At 33.7% G+C, this 21,356-nt stretch overlaps 1 protein-coding gene across 10 annotated transcripts in view; it reads right to left on the bottom strand.

The window, feature by feature from the left end:
- Positions 1–19,000, bottom strand: part of Hil (peptidase hillarin) — a 201,024-nt gene extending 182,024 nt beyond the window's left edge. Inside the window, exons 1-3 of one of the 10 annotated variants that reach the window (XM_017613138.1) lie at positions 18,932–18,997; positions 6,274–6,395; positions 1,725–1,961 (exon numbers count right to left, since the gene is read on the bottom strand). The gene's annotated coding sequence lies outside the window, so the exon portion shown is untranslated. Of the gene's footprint in view, positions 1–1,724; positions 1,962–6,273; positions 6,396–18,609 lie in introns of all 10 variants that reach the window. The other 9 variants (XM_017613135.1, XM_017613140.1, XM_017613139.1 and 6 more) reach the window with 9 other exon arrangements.
- Between the last annotated feature and the right edge of the window lie 2,356 nt (positions 19,001–21,356).

Below are 21,356 nucleotides of genomic sequence, written 5' to 3'. Positions count from 1 at the left end.
GATGCTCAAATAATTAAAAGACTATAGGTCTGACCTTTAATAAGATAAGAATTACGTAAGTATCTGAGATTCAAATGTTTTTAAAAAACGTGGTGCTTTTTTAAAAAATAACAGTGTTCTTATCCGATTCCGCTGACAGCCACGACTTTGAAAACAGAATTTTGTTCAAAATTTTCATTCCAGGAAAACAATAATTTATTTTCCATATCCACCTATTTAGCTCGCTATAGGCACGGATTGTTCAAACCAGTCGCAGAAGAAAGTATTAAAAATGAACTACAAAAACTAAAATCGAAAAACGCTGATGAAGTTACAGATTCCCCAAATTCTGAAACAGCCAAAGGAATGACAATGGAGAACTATTTTTAAAAAGCTTTAGAAAAACCTGACACATCTGGTTTGGCTTTGTAAGCACTGTTTAAACAACGATCTCGCCATTATGCTAGATTCTAATTGTTTCTTAAAAATACTTGACATCCGCATCCGCGGTTGTTAGCTTTTAGATATTCGCATACGCATTCGCATCCGCGGATGTCTAAAATTCCACATTCGCAACATCCCTAATTTGTACAATGATTTTGGGTTATCGTGTTCAAACCCGTGATCCGAATCAAAAAATTTTAACATATACGTCTAGCCAAAGGACTAAGCTTTAAGTTAAAACAAAGGTTTCGGTTTAAAATATGCACTTTTTTTTGTAAATTTGGAGGTAAATTTTGCCCAAATATACTGTGGATGGCGTAACCAGAGTTGGACTGATGAAGTTATTTTCACTAGCGCGGCCGAAGGTTACCAAAATGGAAAAGAGTACCCACTGCTGATGGCCTAACACGAGTTTAATTTTTCTTTGCGAAAATGCTAATTTTACCCCATTTTGAAATGGGCCCCGAGTGTCTGTAGAAGGGGCAGGGAGGCGAAGGGTGAATTATCTTAAAGTTTATACTGTTCTCTTTCTAGTAAGTTTTTGGTGACACGCACCTTCCGTTTCCGCTCCCCACCAAAAAATCATTTTACAAATAACCGAACATTTCCAACGCACAACATTAAACCCTCTGATGTATTGTTTCATTGATATCAATGTGGCAAGGTAGCTCATAATTTTGTACAATTTATGAAACTTCAAAAACTTANGCCGAGTGTCTGTAGAAGGGGCAAGGAGGCGAAGGGTGAATTATCTTAAAGTTTATACTGTTCTCTTTCTAGTAAGTTTTTGGTGACACGCACCTTCCGTTTCCGCTCCCCACCAAAAAATCATTTTACAAATAACCGAACATTTCCAACGCACAACATTAAACCCTCTGATGTATTGTTTCATTGATATCAATGTGGCAAGGTAGCTCATAATTTTGTACAATATATGAAACTTCAAAAACTTATTTTTTGTCAAAAATTTTGAAATGAAACTACCTTCTTTTTGTATCATGGTGTGTGATAACTTTGTTGTTGTTGTAATAATATGCAAAAAAGGAATATTTTTGTGGTATTGAAAAAAATGTGTATGTATTCTGGAGTAGTAGTTCCTTCAAGCGATGTATTTCAATGTGCATTAATCATGAATTTTTTTTACAAAATTCCTTAGGCGCCGAACGCCGCCGCTGCGCCGATATTTTCGTAGCTCGGCGGCGGCGCGTGAGTAATGGCATAAAACGGCGGCGGCGGCGGCGTGGCTCGACGGCGTATACCTCTAATGTATATGGAACAATAGACTGGGAATTTTCACTTACCTCCTTTTAAATAATCTGTAAGGAGAACGCTGCTATGTTGGATGCTGGAGATTAGGCCGGTAGCAAATTGATGCGATTGTAAACAACAAATTACACACTTTTTTCAACAATGAAAAATCAACAGCACCAAGTGCAATAACCACTAAAACATGAACCGAGGCAGTCCAAATTCAAAATAATAACAACAAGTGCAGCATTCGCTGTGATCTTTCACTGTTTGGGCCAACTCTTTTCAGTCTGACGTATAAACAAAGGCACATATGTGTGTTGATATTAATGTACACCCCGTGTCAAAGTTATAAACGCACTAGATATTATGTTTCACAATTTTTTTTTTTTAATTTTATTTAGGTTTTTCTTTATAAAAATGTAGTTCATTCTTTAAAAAAAAAGCTGTATAAATCCAAGTTTTAAAGTTGGTGCAATACTAAAAAACAATCACTAAACTTTTGCGAAACTTTTTAATCGATTTCTTATTTACAAAGGTTTTGAGTACGCACTTTTATAGCCTATTTAATTTTAGTAAAATTAAGTGCAAGCTTGAGGAAGTTAGGACTTACCGTTGATTTTTGGCAAAAAAATCTACGAACATAGTACTTTGCAGGGTTGTAAATGAATGCAATCTTATGCGACTTATGTAAATCACAATCAATGAATTCAATTTTTGAATGCAGTCTTTGACTAACGTTTTGACTAAAGACTGAAAAAATGAAGTTCGACTAATTAGTCATTTGGTGACTTCATTTTTCAATGCAGTTACAAAAACACTTTGACTACAATCTTAACACATTTGACACTTCTAATTTTAACACGTTATTTAAAACAATTAAACCACTTCAAGCAATTCTTCAAACATTAACTCCGTATGGCCATTTGCCTAACATCATTACTGTTAATAGGTATTCCAGTATGCAAATAGAGAATGAAGCTGGAATTTTGGCCGAAGCGGAAGCCTAATATTAGGTACCATTCAATATTCAGCCGAACACCGAACACCGAAGCCGAAGCCGAGCATTAACATTAAAATTTAATAATAAATCTGTGATTTTTTATTTCGTAACAAAGTGGGGTGACATATTACAAGGCTTGAACTGCAGATGTGCAATAAGGTTTTACTTTTTTGAAAGGAGTTGCTACCTTTTAAACGATTATATTCGGGTATCAATCGAAATGGTTTTGAAAAGCTTTTTTTCTTAACTGAACTATACGAGGTTTTCCACCTGTTTAAAAAATCAATTTAAATTATGTAGAGTTAGGGCGGTTTGCACCATGTCTAGTTAACGCTAACTGGAGGTACATCCTTCAGTTAAGCACATCAACTGCTTTATCGATCACATGTTATATGATAGGTGTCGATAACGTCGATAAAGATGTTTAACTGGGAGTTAGAATTAACTAGACATGGTGCAAACGGCCCTTAGAGAATTAGGTAAGAGAAATTAGTGCCAAACGAAAGGGGTTCCAGAAAGTAGTAGTATTTTGAACAGGGTTGCCATCTACCTGAAATGTCGAATTTAGTTGACTCATCCACGACTTATATGAAATATTAAATATGGATGCCAAACGAAAAAGTAATAGGAACTCTTTAGTTTGAACGCAAAGCATATTTTTGAGGTGTTGGAAGAGGCTTAACACCTGTTTAAAAAGTTAAATTCAAATTATTTAATAACTTAAATGAATTATTAAAATATGGGTATCAATCGAAGGGGGTTTGAAAATTTTTTATTTCTGAACCATATTTAGCGGCGTTGCCACATGTTTGAAAATTAAAAGTCCACTTAATTCATCAGTTAATTAAAATATGTATCGCAATGTCCGACGAAGGAGAGTTAACAAGGATTAAGCTTGAAAATACTTTGAAGAGGGTTGCCACCTATTTGAAAGGTCAAATTCAATTAACTAATATAAAAAGTATATGAAATATAAAAATACCATAGTAAAGCAAAATGATGTTAAGAAATCTTTAGTTTAAACTTTTTGAATGTTTTATAAGGGTTGCCACTGTTTGAAAAGTTAAATTCAAAATATGCAATAAGTTGCATGAATTATTACAAGGGGTATCGATCGAAATGGGTTTTGAAAAGGCTTATTTCTAACCTTTATTTAGGAGGGTTTCCATATGTTTGAACAAATTAATTTCCCAGTGGGAAAATGTAATGTATAAGAATCGAAAAAATAATCAGTAAAACAATCCTTTCCACATTCGAAAATGCATTTCTTCCCCCAGGCCGATGTCCTAAGAAAAGTGGGGCATTCGATTTTGTATTACCTAGTATCGAGAAATGAATGTGTTTTAATATGAAATTTTTGGAACTTTTTGAATACATTAGAATGCTGATTACATAGTTAGCAGTAATATAATCGAGAACTCATAAGAAATACATTCTATTATTTATCACGCATGTAATGCATTACTACTTTCCCGACTGGGTTAAATTAGTTCATCAGTTTATTGAAATACATGTGTATCACAATGTCAGACGAAAGAGATTTGAGAAGATTTTAGTTTGAGAATACTTTTGAAAAGGACTTTCAAAAATGAGAGGTCCAATTAAAGTCTCTAGCCTGTAGATGTGTGATAGTGTTTTTTTAATCAAAAACTTTTTTCAGCGGTATAGGATGAGTTGTTCACGCTTGCCTGGTTATTAGCTTATATGGTTATGTGGTTATAGTTTTTATTCAGTTTACAACAATAAAATATACTACACAATAATAATTTTTAACCAGATAACCTGATAACTAGTATAATAGGCTAGCGTCAACAACCTAGATGTTTCGAAATTTTATGAAATTAAAAACCTGCACTATGCATTTATCTTCACTTAGAGACGGCTGCACGGTTTAAAATGAAATATGACACTCGAATCTCTTATAACTCTGATTAACATTTGTAAGTTTTTGAAATTCAATTTTGAAGAATGATTTTAATTTTATATAGAAATTGACAGATAATAAAAAATCATTTTCGATTTAAATTTGGTGAAACCGGCTATTAACGGGTTCACTAGTTTTTATTATTTTCTAAATTAAAAGAACACTTTACAAACATACATACATTTTCCATACCCGCTAAAAATCCTTGCTATTTTGAAGGATCCAATTTTAAATACTTTTACAAGCTTGTTTGTTTCTTTGGCGCTTCACTTCCCAGGGAAAGCTCTTTCTGGCACACATTGCAAATCGCAGTTGATTTTTTTCTGTTGAAAAACTTCCAAATAGCACCCATGTTTCTACAAAATCACAGCAAAACGCAATTGTATCACCTTTATGTATTTTTTTTACATGTAGAGTTCATTTTCAAAAGTGTTATGTAGACAACGAAATTTTAACTAACAACTGTCAAAAAATAATGTAACTTCGTGCCAATATAACACCTTGTGAATTGCCTAATTCTTCGGCATTTTCGGCCGAAGCCGAAGATAAAAAATCAGCCGGATAGGCATACCGAAACCAGGCCGAACCATCGGTTGGACACTAATGAATACCTTTTTCTACCACGAAAACATTAACGACTTCGATTGTACGAAAATATGCATCGCAATATAAGCGAGCCGATAATGTGTAGTTTTGAAGCCAGCAAAACGAAAAACTTTGAAAATAACTTAAAAATGCACCAATGGAAAAACCAAAGATTCTAAAAAATGATACTTTGTTCGTCTGTCGATTTTGGAACTGGTTTGCAACTATAGAATTTAAAATTGGTTTGGAACTATCGAAAAAGGAATGCAGCGGGGGGCACTTCGTAGAACATCGCAATGTTAAATTCTCCAGGTGTTAGCATGCAAAAGGGAATTAACGCGCACTAGTCATGTTTCTAAATTCTTTAGTACATAACCAGTTCGGCACTAGTTAGTGCGTTTCCCGACGGGGTATACATACATTTGCATATACTAAGATGTGGGCATTCAAATACGCGCGTGATAAATTTTGATATGAAGTATTATTTTTAAATACGAACATTTTTAAACGATAATCAAATAAAAAATACTCATTTTTACTACGGCACATTCCACGGTAATCAATACCGAATGAAATGAAAATAAACTTAAGAATTTGAGCGTATTGTTTCTAGTAAGTAAGAGTAAATAAATCCAACTTTTAAGACTGAAAGCCGTAATTTCGAAATTAATAATTAAGCCTTAAAATGTAAGATAAAATATCATACCCGTCACCGTGGAATGACCCCTTTGCGTTATTTCCCTCAGTGTAGAAGAGTAGAAATTAAAATTAAATTGCTGACTACAGCCCAACTATACCTGATTTCAAATGACTGAGAATAACTTCAATGAGAGACTTGTACGGTTTTTGTTAAAGAAAGGATTATGTTTTTATAAAAAATTAACTAAAATTAGATAACAAAAAACAAATTGTGAAAACTTGTCAATATGTGGTGCGTTTACAATTTTGGCACGGGGTGTATATACATACATGCATACATACATACATACATATGTACATATGCATATGTATGTACTTATACGTATATTTTGTTTGGGAGTAATTGAGTTCGGGAGTCAAGGCGGTTATGAGCTCGTATGTCGATACATACTTATACATACATATGTTTAGTTCAGCTTTGTGTGGTGGTATCTGAGCCATACGTCGGTATCATTACTTTGAGCTCCTCCGTTACGAGCAGGGGCCGCGTCAATCTCAGTGATCCCGCGCTAGCTAAACATTAACAGTGAATTTCATGCATACCAGTCACAGCATTAATAACTCTCACAAGAAGAGCAGCTTAAAAATCGTGTTGGATTTTTGTGATTACTTTTTCTCCACTTCACTTACTTTAATACAAATGTATGCTACTATATATGTACATTAGAGTGGTCCAAACAAATAAAGTCGGAATTTCAATGCCGCCACCCCCTAGGATTGTTCTATACCGAAAAAAATATACCCCTATTTTTTTATTTTGAAATCAAAAGATATTTAGAGGTCGCTCCAATCGCCTAAAGTTTTCTATGTATTTTATATGGGGAAAAAACAATTTTTCGTAGAAATGGTATAGAATAGTTAAAAATCAATATTTTTCGATTGGAAAACTGTGGTTGTCTTCAGGAGACTTCCAGTCATAAAACCCAATTGTTTATTTAATCATTTCTTAATATTAAAGATTTTTTATTGGTCTCCCCATTGCATTTTCTGGGGTTGCTGGTGGACTTATAAAATATAGTTACCATCAAAAAATAGTTAAAGAAAAAATTGGATATTATTATTGGGAATCTCGTGAATAGGAACCGAGTTTTCCTATCTAAAAATATTGATTTTAAAAAATTCTACACTATTTCTACAAAAAGTTGTTTTTTTCCCATATAAAATACATGAAAAACTTTGAACACTCCCTAATTTTTTTCATTGCAAAATAAAAAATAGCGGCTAATTTTTTCGGTATAGAACAATCCTAGGGGGTGGCGGCATTAAAATTCCGACTTTACTTTTTCACATGCAATTTTGTACCACTCTAATGTACATAGCTACATACATAAGTATATCATGCATAAGATATTTTATTCACAACTTCACTCGGCGTGCATACTACCGCACTTGCACCCGTATTTGTAGCCACAAACAATGGCACACGCATGCGCCAATCTATTTACTTACATAAATATGCTACGCTTTCCACTTTTGCTACACATATACTTACATACATATGTATGTATATACAAATTAATAAAATATATATATAGGCCTCTATAAAACATTCAGCATTAAGATGATGATAATGACTGCGCTAATCAAGAGAAATTGCAACAAACCTCTACATGAGCAAGCTATACACAAATAAAATGGTTTGGACAATCAGCATACGAAAAGTATTATTTTTATTTGGTTTGAAAAATATTTACAAAAATTATTTTATCTAAATAATACTCGTACTATTTTAAGTCATAATTTTATAACGAATTATATGCATATAATACAAAAAAAAAATTAATATGCAATTTGGGACAAAAGCGATAACCAGTGTGCTAGTATCAGATTCAATCCTTCTGTGGATCGCCACTAGCAGTGCCGTTTTGATACAATTGTACAATTTTAGGTACTTTTCTTTTTAAATTTTGTAATTTGATACTTTGATACTTTTTTATTCACAAAATTTTGATACTAATAGAGATATTTTTGAATTTGTTTGAAAAATATTGAGTTTACCTCACAACTTTGCTGCAGCTGAACAAAATTGAAAATCAAGTATAATTTTGGAACGGTTAAAGCTGTAATGCTTGCAAAACCAATTCAATGGGAATATCAGTAAAAGATCAGTTATGCAAGACTTAGACTTGACTTGCCTTGAAAAATGAGCAGCGTGTGTATGTAATTACCCAAAAAACCCACTTCACTAAGAAACTTGGAAAACTGTAGATTTCTGATTTGTAAGGGTCTGATTATGCATACTTCGCATAACTTCGCACAACCATTTTTACCAGTGCACTAAAAATGTAACTTAAGAAAATGTGAAGTAAAATCTAAACTCAACAGATCGCTAAGTTTTTAAAAGTTCTGCTAATTTCTGGGTAATGGAATACATACAAAGTACATACGAAATTACAGTGTGAAGTTTATGCGAAGTTGTGCGAAGTTATGCGAAGTATGCATAATAAGACCATAAGTTGTTTCTATGTGCGAAGAGAGCCGTGAGAGAATCATGCTGCCTTATAATTTTTTGCTTATTTTTAATAAAATTTCTCCAAATATGCTCAATTTCTAAAAGTCTGTAACAGTCTTATGGTCTGATTATCCATACTTCGCATAACTTCGAACAACCAATTGTACTACTGCAATTTAAATATCACTTAAAAATACATATGTGAAGCAAAATCTAAACTCAACAGATCGCGTTTACAAGTTTTTACAAGTTCTGTTAATTTCAAGTTCTGTTAGTTTCTGGGTAATGGAGTACATACAAAATACATACAAAGTAAATACAAAATTACATTTTGAAATTTATACGAAGTTATGCGAAGTATGCATAATCAGACCATTATTTATTTTTATTATTTTTAAGAGATTGTTGTTAGGAATGAAACAATACCATGCACGTATCGATACTTTTACTTGGAAGTAGTTTTGAAACAAAGCATCGATGCCTGAAAAGTGTCGGACCCAAAGTATCGATACCTACTCGTATCGGTACTCATTGTGTATTCCGTATTAAGTTAAATTTATTTATAAAATATAATAATGTAGGAACTGAAAATAAATAAAACTCCGTTACATAGCAGAACCAGGGTTGCCAACTATCCTTAGCTATGAAGTTCCATATTGAGGATAAAAGAGTGCAAAAATGTGCCAAATAGAAAAATAAAAAGCCAAAAAAGGTGCAATTTTTTCTAATTCATACCATTTAGCATTAAAATTAGAAACACATTCCTAAAACAAAAGCCCAATGCCAAAATAAGATAAACCAGTTGTATAAACTATTGAAATTATAAAATTCTAGTTGAGAAAAAGAGGTACAAGCAAAGGACATCACAAGAATACATTGAAATATTACTATTTTTCAAAAGTGCCATTTTGGCACCTTGTGCCAAACTGAATAATGAAGCGCCAGTTGATGTAAAATATGGCCAAAAATGGCACGCTTTGAGCCAAGTTGGTAGCCCTGGCTGTGGCTGCGTGGTCAAAGGCGCATACTGCGTATTCATATAAATCCGGTATTCTTATATTGTTTAACTAAATGGAACATATGTATGTACTATATCAGCAAAAAGTACAGCCGTGATCATTTTTTGTGTATCAAATAGATATTAGAACACACTTTCCACCATACAGTTTCGATTATAAAAAAGCGGGAAAGTGTGATTTTGTATTTCGAAACTGTAAGGTGGAAAGTGTGTTCTAATATCTATTTGATACACAAATACTATAAATAATATCTATTTGATACACAGATACACAAATTTTTCCGAGCCAAAAGAAAAAACACGTGTCTCATTATTTGGACCAAATAAAATTTGTATAAAAAAATTGATGTGTTCGATAAACAAATTTGAACGTTTTTCTCAAGCGTTTAAAAGATCCTTTGAATAATATCGATGTAAATAAAATAAAATCCATTTTTGAAACATTTATTTATTTCCATTTTATTTTAAACAAAGTAAATATATTTACATAACAAAACTCTTTTTTTAATAGTCCGAAAAAGACGTATTTTTAGCTAGTTCGTCATTAAAGCATAGTCCGAAACCAGGCTTCGCAGAAGGTTGAATGGTCTCATTTCCCTCACAATTAAAGGAGCCAAAATTCAGAATTCTCCCGAAGTGAAGTATCTAGAAGCACCGAAATTAAAGCCTTACTGGGGCTAACGTTTGCAAAGCACATCCAAATCCCTTTCGGTGATTGGCTTTAGAATAACATATTTACCGGTCTTTTGTTTCGAAGAAAATTTGGTTGGTGGTTTTTCAAATATAGCGATGTATGAATTTCCATTTTCGTTATTGCTCAGATCGAAGACAAATTTCCTTTTAGTTTTGTAAATAATTTTTTCAAAATAAATAAATGATTATTGAGGACTAAGTATGGCAGCACGAAATATCACAATCTGCTTAATTGTCAGGTTTTTAATATGGAGTCCGAAAAGTGAGAATGAAACTACCTTCTTTTTTGTATCATGGGTAAAACCAAGGCATATTAAACAAGGTAGAAGTGATTTTGACATTTCTCTCTTTTGAACACCGACTATAATTGCTGTATTTTTTTGTAAGCGAGCGACAAAAGAACGCTCAACTCGTGTAAAATTTGCTTTTAGCTACTTAAGCAACCCTGCTGGTAGCTGGAAAGAAAACTGTGATTAGTTTAACGGGATTTAGATACAAAAACAATAGAAATTAGTTATTGTGCGAGGTATTTGCGTAAAATATATACTTATTTAAAATATAAATCATGTATATACAAAAACAAAAATTTCCCTCTCCAATTTCCCAGTAACAATTCACAATAGAGCAGTTTTTTCACTTAACAACACTACTCTTCAGGTCGCGTATTTTTTAACCGACCTGCCTGAACTCGGATAAATAGCCGAGTTTGTGTTGTTGCTTTGCGTGTATTTCGTCATTTAAGCGAGTGTTCTTTTGTAGCTCGATTGCAAAAGAATGGACCTAATGTCAAATGATGAATAACTTTTAACCCTTTTCAAGTTGGCATTTTCTAATTTTCATTAAAAATTCAATTGTGCTTTGAGATAGTTTTGAATAGTGAGATTTTTTTATTGTTTTTCGATATGCATTTATAGACACAAACATATACAAAAATGAAAAGGAGCAGGAACTACGAGCGTTGCATTGTGTGGAAAGTGGTGCGATACTTTAAGGCACCTAGTTGCGAAGTTAGAAGACTTGGTTGCCTGAAGCCACGGAACTGAGTAAGAGAATTTTCTTACAATATTATGCACACATAACCGCGTCAGGACCTAGATTTACACTGATATACATAGTGTGTAGAAGAAAATATAAAATCGTTTTTTATAAGTGGCGATGTTTTTTAGAACTAAATATTTAACTAAACGCGCAAAAACATTGGGCGAATAGAAACAAAAAAATGTTTAAAACAGTTTCATAAAACATTTATTTCATTTAATGACGTGGTTTCCCTTATGAGGTATGCTTTTCTGTTCATATGTATATGTGCATATAAGATGCGAATACAGCTAAAATTCTAATTCTAAATTTCTAAAGGTAATATTGAAGTAATCCTTAAAAATCAGGTGAAGTAATAAAAAAGCTTTCTCGCTTTATTTTCCTGACATGCGTCTATCTTATTCAAATGTTAAAAGGCAAATTTTCAAATAAGATAGGGTCAAATCTTTGATCTCCCTCTTATTACTACACCTAGTATAATTTCACCATGATGAGGTTCAACTGCTGCTAATTTGTAGCAAACATAGCACGCGCACCTCATAGGGTTAATTTGTTTGTTTACAGTTTTTTGACATTATAACTAGCTACAAGAGAGTTCGAGCTAGTTATCACTTCTACCTTGTTAAATATGCCTTGGGTAAAACCATTGAGAAGTAGTCTGACGTTTGCCAGCAATATAATGTAAATATTAAAAACTCAAACTCACACACACATTCTCATTTTCAATCTCAAACAACAACAATTGTGTACAATTTCATTTTTTTTTTTAATTTTATGATTTTAAAATGCTTGCAAACGTCAGAAAAAATTTATGGCCAACGAATTGAGAACCGAATGGAACCATCTCTGAAGTACCGCCTTTCCTTTAAAACAGAATTTTAGAAACCGGTTATGCATAAAAACAAAAACAAAAAAAAAAAAAATCGGACGAATTGATAACCTGCTCCTTTTTTGAAGTCGGTTAAAAAAATTTGGAGTGAAACTTCTTTGCTTTTGGTTGGGTAAATGCAAACATCTACTACGTTTATACGCATGCATAAGTCGCTTTAATTCATTCCGCCGCGATTCAAAACATATGTATAAACTGAATTTCAATTCGCTTTGAAAGAGCGAAGTGTTTTGGCTCACACTCCATTTCAAATCGGTAGTTTATTTCTCCAGACAGTTAGAAAGAGTGTATAAACACCGCTCTCACTCAAAGCGAATTGGAGATCAGCTGTTCCGCTCAAATTCCAAATAATCGCATCAGTATTTAAAAGCTGATTAATAATAATCGTTCTTTTTCTTTGCCACGATTTTATAATGCCGAATAAAACTAGATTTTTATCACTTTCCATTATGTTAACTTATAAAATGTCAAATGAAAACAGCTTATTTTGTTTGCTTTTGAAGACGGTTACTTTGATGCCGATATAAGGCCGTAAGTATAAACACTAGAGCGAAATGTGTACGGTGTCAATGCGCTTCCAATTAAGTCGATTATTCTGTGCGTATAAACGTAGTAATCGATGTAACGATAAAGCGACACAATCTTTGGGTTCCGTTTTCAAACTGAAATTAAAGGAAAAAGCAAAAGAAGAAGGAAGGTGATGGCGGGGGAGGTTGGGTATGATTAAGATCAAGATCAAGATTAATATTAACACTAAGATTAAGATCTTCATTGAGATTTTGAGATTCAAATTGAGGTTGAGGTTAAGTTTGAGATTGAAATAAGATTAAGATAAAGACTAAGATTTACATTTAGGTTTAGATTGAAATTTCGCTTGTGTTTCAGATTGTGGTTGAGGCTAAAATTGAGATCGGTATTAAGATTAAGATTGAGATTGAGATTGATGTTGACTTTTAGATTGAGATTGATGTTCAGAATAAGGTAAATGTAATTGTGCATTACTATAAGAATACTCATTTAATATGGTTGGCTGTACGGGTAATCAATAAGATCAAGAAGTTTTACTTCACTCGCACACACAACTTTTTTATTCGAGCTAATAAATATGTACTGAATAAACGTTCGTCTTCGGCAACAGTCACTGGGATACCAAGTGCCAAAGATTCGGAGTGAAACGCAGATATAAGGGAACAACGCGTATATATATATATTATATATATGATTTCTTCGATCAAATCCATATAAACGTTCAATCGTAATCTTCACAGAAGAATGCCAGGTTTCTTCGTTCGAAATAAGTTTTTCTTCTTCTTATTTGGCGCTGTAACCGCCTAAGCGATTTTGGCTGAGTTCAATAAAGCACGCCAGTCGTTTCTCTTCTGTGCCAGCTAACGCCATTTGCAAATGCCAAATGAAGTCAAGTCCGCTTGGTCTTTTCATCGCAGTTGGAGCCTCTGTCTTCCTTTGATACCACCAGCGGGTTCCGAGTTGAATACTTTCAGAGCTGGAGCGTCGGAGTTCATTCGAACGACATGGCCAAGCCAGCGGAGCCGACATATATTATTTAAAAAAATAATAATATACCACGCTTTTATAAATGGGCTAAAAATTAGAAAATAATGTATCTCAGTCCCATAGAATTGGTTTTGATAACTTTTGATTTCAAAATTTTAGCAAAAGTCATTATGAGACATTCTTTTTCATATCGGACACCAAATTTGGTGTCACACTTTCGATAGCCTCTCACAAAATAAACCATCTCGTCATAAAGAAAAATATTTTAAAACTAGTNATAATGTATCTCAGTCCCATAGAATTGGTTTTGATAACTTTTGATTTCAAAATTTTAGCAAAAGTCATTATGAGACATTCTTTTTCACTAGTTCTTGAAAAACGCCCATTTTTTTTGAACCACGTTTTTTATAGAGAATTAAACAAGGATTACGATGGTATAATTTTAAATCCCTAGTTTTCTGGTTTTCACTATGCAAATCAACTCCAATAAGTTTAACTGTTAATAGCTAAGTTTGCTTTAGGACAATATTGACCATCTTATATGAGGAAATACTAAGTTCGTTTGTGTAGCTTTAAAACGACGTTATGATGAAGAAGAAAAAAAATTTCTCGGACACGTGTTAGCTTATTTCATGCATAGAACCCACAAACAAAAATTGAAGCGAATCGGTGACATGACATAATTTTTTTTACGAAATTCGTCCGACTTAAAAAGAATGGCTCTTATAAACAATTTATGAGAATACAAAGCATTAGATTTAATTGACTTGACTATTGTCCTAAAATTTCTACAGAGAAAGTACAAATTTGGGTTCCAGCAAAATATATTTTTTTTTCACTTTTATTTCAACATATTTTGATTAAAAGAAAAATACTGATAAAAATCAAATATTTTACACAAACAACAAAAAATACTATGATAGCACGGCCGAGTAATCATAGTCAACTTATGTAGAGTAGACTGCATCACTCCCCATACAAAAATAATCGGTACTGTTTTTCCACTGGAATTATAAAATCCATTATATTTTAAGACTTCCACCAAAACATCTCGCAAAACTATTAAGATTTACGTGAGCTGGACCGATTTGAAAGTACCTCCAAAAATTGAGTTTTTTATTGATAAAAACATTTTTTTTTAAATATTTTTGAAAGAATTACATCAGATGACTAAACAGTTTAAGCTTAAAAAGTTTGCATACAAATATTTAAAAAAAATGTCTACGGAATCATGATGGGATTTTTGATGCTTTTTTTGAACTTTTTTCAAAGACTGCTTTAAGAAAAACGTGAATAACTTAGCCAAAACCTTACCAATTTAGACTTATGAGCAGGGAACGGATTTTTACCAACTGCTACTAAGTAATGATGTAATGTGGAATGATTTTCCGTCATCCCTTGTCAAATTTGGTTTGTAGAAAGAGGCTCTACTGTTTACAGCAAGGCTCATCTCAGGGGAGAGTTTAGAATACAAGAAGTATGTACACCCTTCCACCACAAGAAGATGGGTTGCGCATAAGCTTTGTGGACCTGTGCCTCTCGAGTTTTAACTACTCACATAACTTCAAGGTTTTTTTTCTCCGACAGGATAAACTGGGACAACGAACGACCTAAACCCCGGAAGGACAGCCACATCTAGTATACTGACTGAATGACCACGGCGTCGGAGCAGGAGTCTACGGCATACAACCCAGACTGCTCCTTTTCACCGGCACGGAACAGGGTAACTCTGTCTATCAGGCCGAGGTTCACGCCATTGAACTTTGTCTGAGGCAGTATGTAGAAATTGGGGTAACCGAAAACACATCTACATACACTCGGACAGAAGAGCGGCGCTCCTCGCTCTTAAAGTGCACGAGGTCACCTCAAAGCTGGTGTGGTACTATCTTCAACTTTTAATACTGATCGCCTCCAGGAACCGGGTATACCCCATATGGGTACCGGGACACAGTGCAGTCATGGGCAATGAACTGGCAGATATTCTCACCAGAAAAGTTCATAAGCCCAGGACCCTTTTCCGGTCTGCCATGGAGCTGCGTTAGGCGAAACTACTATATCTGGATGAAGAACGAAGCACAACCTTACTGAACATATACGGAAGGTAACATACAGGCCAAGTCCTTCATTCCGGATATATCAGCAAGGAGAACCGAAGAACTCCTTCACCACAGTAGGCATGAAGCAAGCCCTCACCAGGACCAGACTTCACTTCCTAGGATCACCGTACCTAGAAGCACACGAGCTAAATGGCATTCAGCTAAAGGACCTCGCGAGGTTTCTTAACAGTACGTGGATCAAAGATGGCCTGTAGTTGAATAGAGGTTTGTTACAATAGATCGTTTCGGTCGCAGTCACTAGATGACCGGCTCCCTCCTCTAAATCTACTGTAATCTATCCCTGACTCCTCCTCTCGGCGGGCCCGTCTTTTAGGAATCTATGCACATTAATGCATATGTATGTCATTCGGGATTTGAGATTCATTTCAAAGAAATTTTTGGGCAATGGTTTATGCCGTTACTACAACAATAGGGTATCTTGAATATTAATATACCCCGCGCCATTACACATTTGGAAAGCTCTCAAGTTTGGCAGGCCATTGTTTAGTGAGAATACATGCCTCTAGGAAATATACTCGACGAAAATCTTCGATCCACAACATTGATTGGTTTACCTTCAAATGAACTGTCGGCATCAATATCGATCCAATTGGGCGATATCTCAACGGGGACTCTTAAGTATGCCTACATGTGGGAACATGAAAAATGCAACGTAATATTTTAGTTGGACCTCTGTAGTCTTTTTTTACCTAAGAAGGCATTGAGTCAGAAATAAAATAAAAGTACGGACAGTAAAGGTCAGCCCTCAGTAACTGTGATTTGCATAAACTGTAACTGCGATTTTTAAACTTTTTATTCAGAGTTTTTAGAAAAATTTTAGGTAGGCAATTTTATACCCCATTCAATTTTTGTATGTCAAAGTGAAAATTTCACGACGACTCGTTGATTTTTAATAATTTTTTCTTGGCTGACGGTGTTGTACATTTTCTACCATATAAAGTATGCTCGACAATTACTTTTATATGGAGGAAAACGCCTAGCACAGTCAGCAAAAAAAAAATATATTAAAAATAAATGCGATTTTCTAGCGTCTTGGAATTTGCACTTTAACCTACTAAAATTTAATGGGCTATAAAACCGCTTACCTAAAGTTTTTCTAAAAATTCTGAACAAAAAGGTTAACATTTTTGGGTGTAATTGCTAAAGTTTGTTGAATTTTTTTACGAAGTTTAAAATGTGGATTCATATGTGTCTATAATTATAAACATTAAATAAACAAAAGAAATGTAGCCAAAACTGGTTAGAATATCACTTAGCCTAATCTGCTGACCATAATTGCATTTGGCATGCGTTCTTCAAATTGAACTACATATCGTTAATTTAATTTAAAAAAGCCCTAACCAAAACTTTTTTCGTAACTGAGTTTTTCCCACATTTTGGTAGGAGCATTAAAATAAATCTTCACTAAAAATTTTAGAGTGTTAGTACCAAAAACAAAGGAGTTACATACCACTTTTTAAAAAGGCCTACCTACCTGTGTTTGATACTCTTTTTATAATATTTTTTGCTTCTCCTGTAAAATAAATTTTTTTTTGATTAGGGCCCTGCGAATTAAGGTAACGATATGTAATATGTAATGTTAATCATGTGGGCAAAGAAGGCTTTAGTTTAATTTTTTCTTTCAAAAAATTATAACAAAGTTTTAGCTCATAAAATCAGAAATAAAAAATTGTGAATCAATACACTTTGAAGAACGTGTGCGATATGTGCATACATATATAAACCAGTTTGTATGTAGTAAGCTAATAACTTATGTTTACGTAACCTAATCATCTAAATATGCACATATGCACTTGCATAAACACATGTTCATACTACTAATGTACTAATCCCTTTAAGTGCACGTACAAACACATAGTTTGTTTGTGTATTTATACATGTGCATACATAACTTCCATAAGACTTTGTTCGTCATTTAGTTTGTTTTCATTGTTGGCAATTCACACAGAAAGAAGATGATAAATCTCTCGTACAATTTGCTGGCGGCCGGTCTTGAGAAACTTCACATCGGAGACGAAAGTTTGCGCAAAGCAGCAGCAGCTTGTCCCTTAATTATAATTGCAACTATTTGCTGCTCATCTTTTCAAACATTAAACTTTTTCGTTTTTTTCTATTAACATTTTTTTTTAGATACATTTGCAGTTTTTCACAATTTATTAAATGTAGTATTACATATTTACATATATATGTATGTACTTATGTATTCACATGCGATCATAACAGATATGGATGTANATTTACATACATATACATATGTATGTACTTATGTATTCACATGCGATCATAACAGATATGGATGTATATACATACGTATGTATGAACGTGTGACTAGTTATAAGACTGCATATAAGACAAGTGCAACAAAAGCTAAATGCATATGTACTTGTTTTTATATTTATGTATACACTAAATTACTTAGGCAGTGAAAAAGTGCGGCAGCACTAGTACTTTTGGGGTTAGTACTACACCGCGCTTAACCCACTAACAAATGTTATGTTTTATAAAAACATATGATCCCATCAGATGTATTATTTACCATCCATTGAAGATTGCATTTAAACAACACATTTAGCGTCGCTGTGAAACGACTTTTACTAAAAACATTTGTTTGCCGCTTGGAAATAGACTCTTATTTCGTAGCTTTTCACAAATTTTATTGGAGGGCTTATTCCTATACTTGCATATTCACGTACATATATGTGTACATATATATCAGTGTTAACATGGAATAACAGCTATGCCGGGAGGTTGCACCATTTCCTTCATTATTACAACCATAAGGAAATTTTTTCTAATACTTGATGGGAATATTGACAGAGGCTTGCCACCATCAGAGTGATTTATTTCACGTTTATTTTGCAAGAGTTTTTCAATGGCTATATTATACTAAAGTCAACTTTCCCACTTAAGCTGTTATTCCATACGAACACAGATGCATACATATGTATATATGTGAACATGTATAAAAGAGGTATTTTTTGTGTTGCATGTTGCTTTTGACTAACTTTTCGAGTTTTCTATTCAGTTTGGCTTATTGTTTTCTGCTTAGTTGTTTTTATTGTTTTCTACATTAGTCGTTTTCTTTCTCCACCTTGCCTCACAAGTGCATTTCTACCCATATATTTGTACATATTTATAACATTTGTAATTGTATGGAGATTATCAATGGGCTGGAGAATCTTCGCACATTCACTACCAGCGCGCATGTTCGCCGGATGACCCAACAGAGCCTCGAGAAACACATACAAAATTGAATAAACTTGTATTCAACTATTTAAAATAGTTGGGATAATTGCAGAAAATTTAAAAACAAAAACAATAGCACACCGATATATTTTACTATCTTCCCCGTTGTCTGACTTAACCGCTTCGCGACGTTAACACCACAACTTCCCAAATGAAACTGCCTTTTCGCGCTCAAGGCAACTTGGAAACCTGCTCTAACTCTCACTTCAGTAACTAGATTTCGATGTTTTTAGCGAGTAAGAGTCGTTGGTTAGCTTTTCAGGCGTAGTGTTCAAGCCATGGTCAAAAAAGGTATTGCCATCTCCGAATGAAACAGGTGAGATCATCTGCTCTTTCGACGTTTCCCATTGTACTGTATAGTATATGAATATACATACATGTACGGGTTAAAAAGTATACAAGCAAATGAATACCTTCAAATACAAATGCAAAAATGCGCATAATAAGAGCTAAGTAAATCAATTTGCTCTTCTCTTGAATACGGGATTCGCGTTGCCAACTTCTATCACAGCAGTTGCGTTCATAAAAAACGGAAGCAAAAATATAATTAATATCAACTCGAAAAAATTCCATCAATATTGTTTGAGAAGCTCTTATATATCATATAATAAATAATTAAGTGGGTTTGAAACTTATTTTTTTATTTAACTGAAAATTATTTCATTAGTAACAAAACAAAAGGCAGTAATTAACTTAAGGTATGTAGAAAAAAGCTCGATACAAAAAACCTAAGCCAACATATGCATTTTATGGTGTAGCCCCCTAACTTCCAAATTATTGCCTATATAATCAAAAATAGTACCAGGAATTGCTAGCTCGATAATTTCGGCCCCCCTAACTTTTAAGTTTTTTCCAATGTATATACTATATAACAAATTATACACTCAGTGCTACTAAAATAATTAGTAAATTGATTTAAAAAGTGGATATCTGGATCATCCGGTTCTGAATCAAGTTATTCTCGCTAACTTCAAAGCACTTCGATTAAAGAAGGGTAGGTGCCTGGTTGCAGTCGACATTGAGCGAAAATAGATTGAATGGTAAACTAATAAATAAATTTATAGTTCAATTGTTTATTACTTTGTCTTTAGGGTTGCGTCTTCTAAGTGCATATCGCAAGTTTGTATCAGAGAACCAATTTGAGATTATTGATAAAACTATATTATATCGATCTTAAATTATAGTTAAATCATTAGTTAAATTTAACAACAAAAAAATTACACAATTAACTGTAGTTAATTTTAACTAATGATTTAACTATACTTTAAAATATATAAGTTAACGGCCCTTAACGAATTTTTTATTTATTACACGGTGCGACAAAACAAAAAAAATATATATATTTATGGTAAATTAATATACAAGCATAAATAGTAAAAAATCTGCATACTCAAAATGTTGAGTACGCCCTCATATTTATACATATCATCGTTTAAAGTACAAAACCGCGTATCGTCATTCTGCAAAACCGCGTAACTGACATTGGCTGCCAAAAATTGGATTTGCTCACACAAGCTCTTGGCTCAATCCTTATCCATTCGTCCTGAAATATACTAGCCAGAAATGCGATTGCTTTATAAAAAAGAGAACCATTTTGAAATATGAGCGTTTTTACGCTCTAGAAAATAATTTCTACATGTTCACATACGTGGTTTTGCATTTTGCTGATACGCGGTTTTGCATTTTGTTGATACGCGGTTTTGCACTTTAAACGACGATATGTATGTATAACCATTAGTTTAACATACAAAATTGCGGAGGAGTTATACAGAGTACATTTTTTAATTTGGATAACGTCTTGTCCGGCTATTTTGTTTACTATAGTTGGTAGAGCTATGAATATAAAAAATACATCTGGGCTTAGTTGAGATATTCGCCCTTGACCACTATCTGCTGTACATTTTCAGTACTGCGCAGCTTTTGACTTTGAAGCCAGTCACCTGGGAATGGCCAGAAGTGATTCGTGTTCTTGCGGTTCAAATCGCAGCTGACTATGTCCGGATATTTATATCCATGAATCCTCGGGGTAGCGACCAAACACCCTTTGGGAGTGAGCTAAAGTGGGAGGGCATAAAAACCCGCACGCGCTGGGTTTGTGTCCCGCCACGTTAAAACCCTGCCCAATGAAAAAAAAAACACATGCCTTGGATGATACCCCCTTCTTTTGGCGACGATCACGGCAAACGTAGGAAAGACTATGGTTTGAGGGTTTACACCTGGAACAGTGGCGTAGCCAGGATTTGGCGAAGGGGGGGGGATTAAAAAAAATTTGCATCGATAACTTAAAGTTGTGATACACAATGGCTAGAGGCGTCGCGCTATAGGCAAAACACGAGTTTTTTTTTTCAAAATCGTAGATCTTCGCTTAGAAAAGAGATAATGGAATAAAAATTTTTTTTATCGTGAAGAGAAATGATCACATAATATAGGAAAACTATAGAGAAGTTACAACAACAATAACTTAACCCTCAAAATACCGTTCAAAATGTCACTTTTTTTTAATTTT

Source organism: Rhagoletis zephyria, unplaced genomic scaffold, assembly GCF_001687245.7.
Source record: "Rhagoletis zephyria isolate East Lansing unplaced genomic scaffold, Rhagoletis_zephyria_1.1 Rzeph_scaffold_00616, whole genome shotgun sequence".
Lineage (NCBI taxonomy): Eukaryota > Metazoa > Arthropoda > Insecta > Diptera > Tephritidae > Rhagoletis > Rhagoletis zephyria.
The sequence above is the reverse complement of the archived record's forward strand: the minus strand, read 5'-3'. Positions and strand labels throughout refer to the sequence as shown.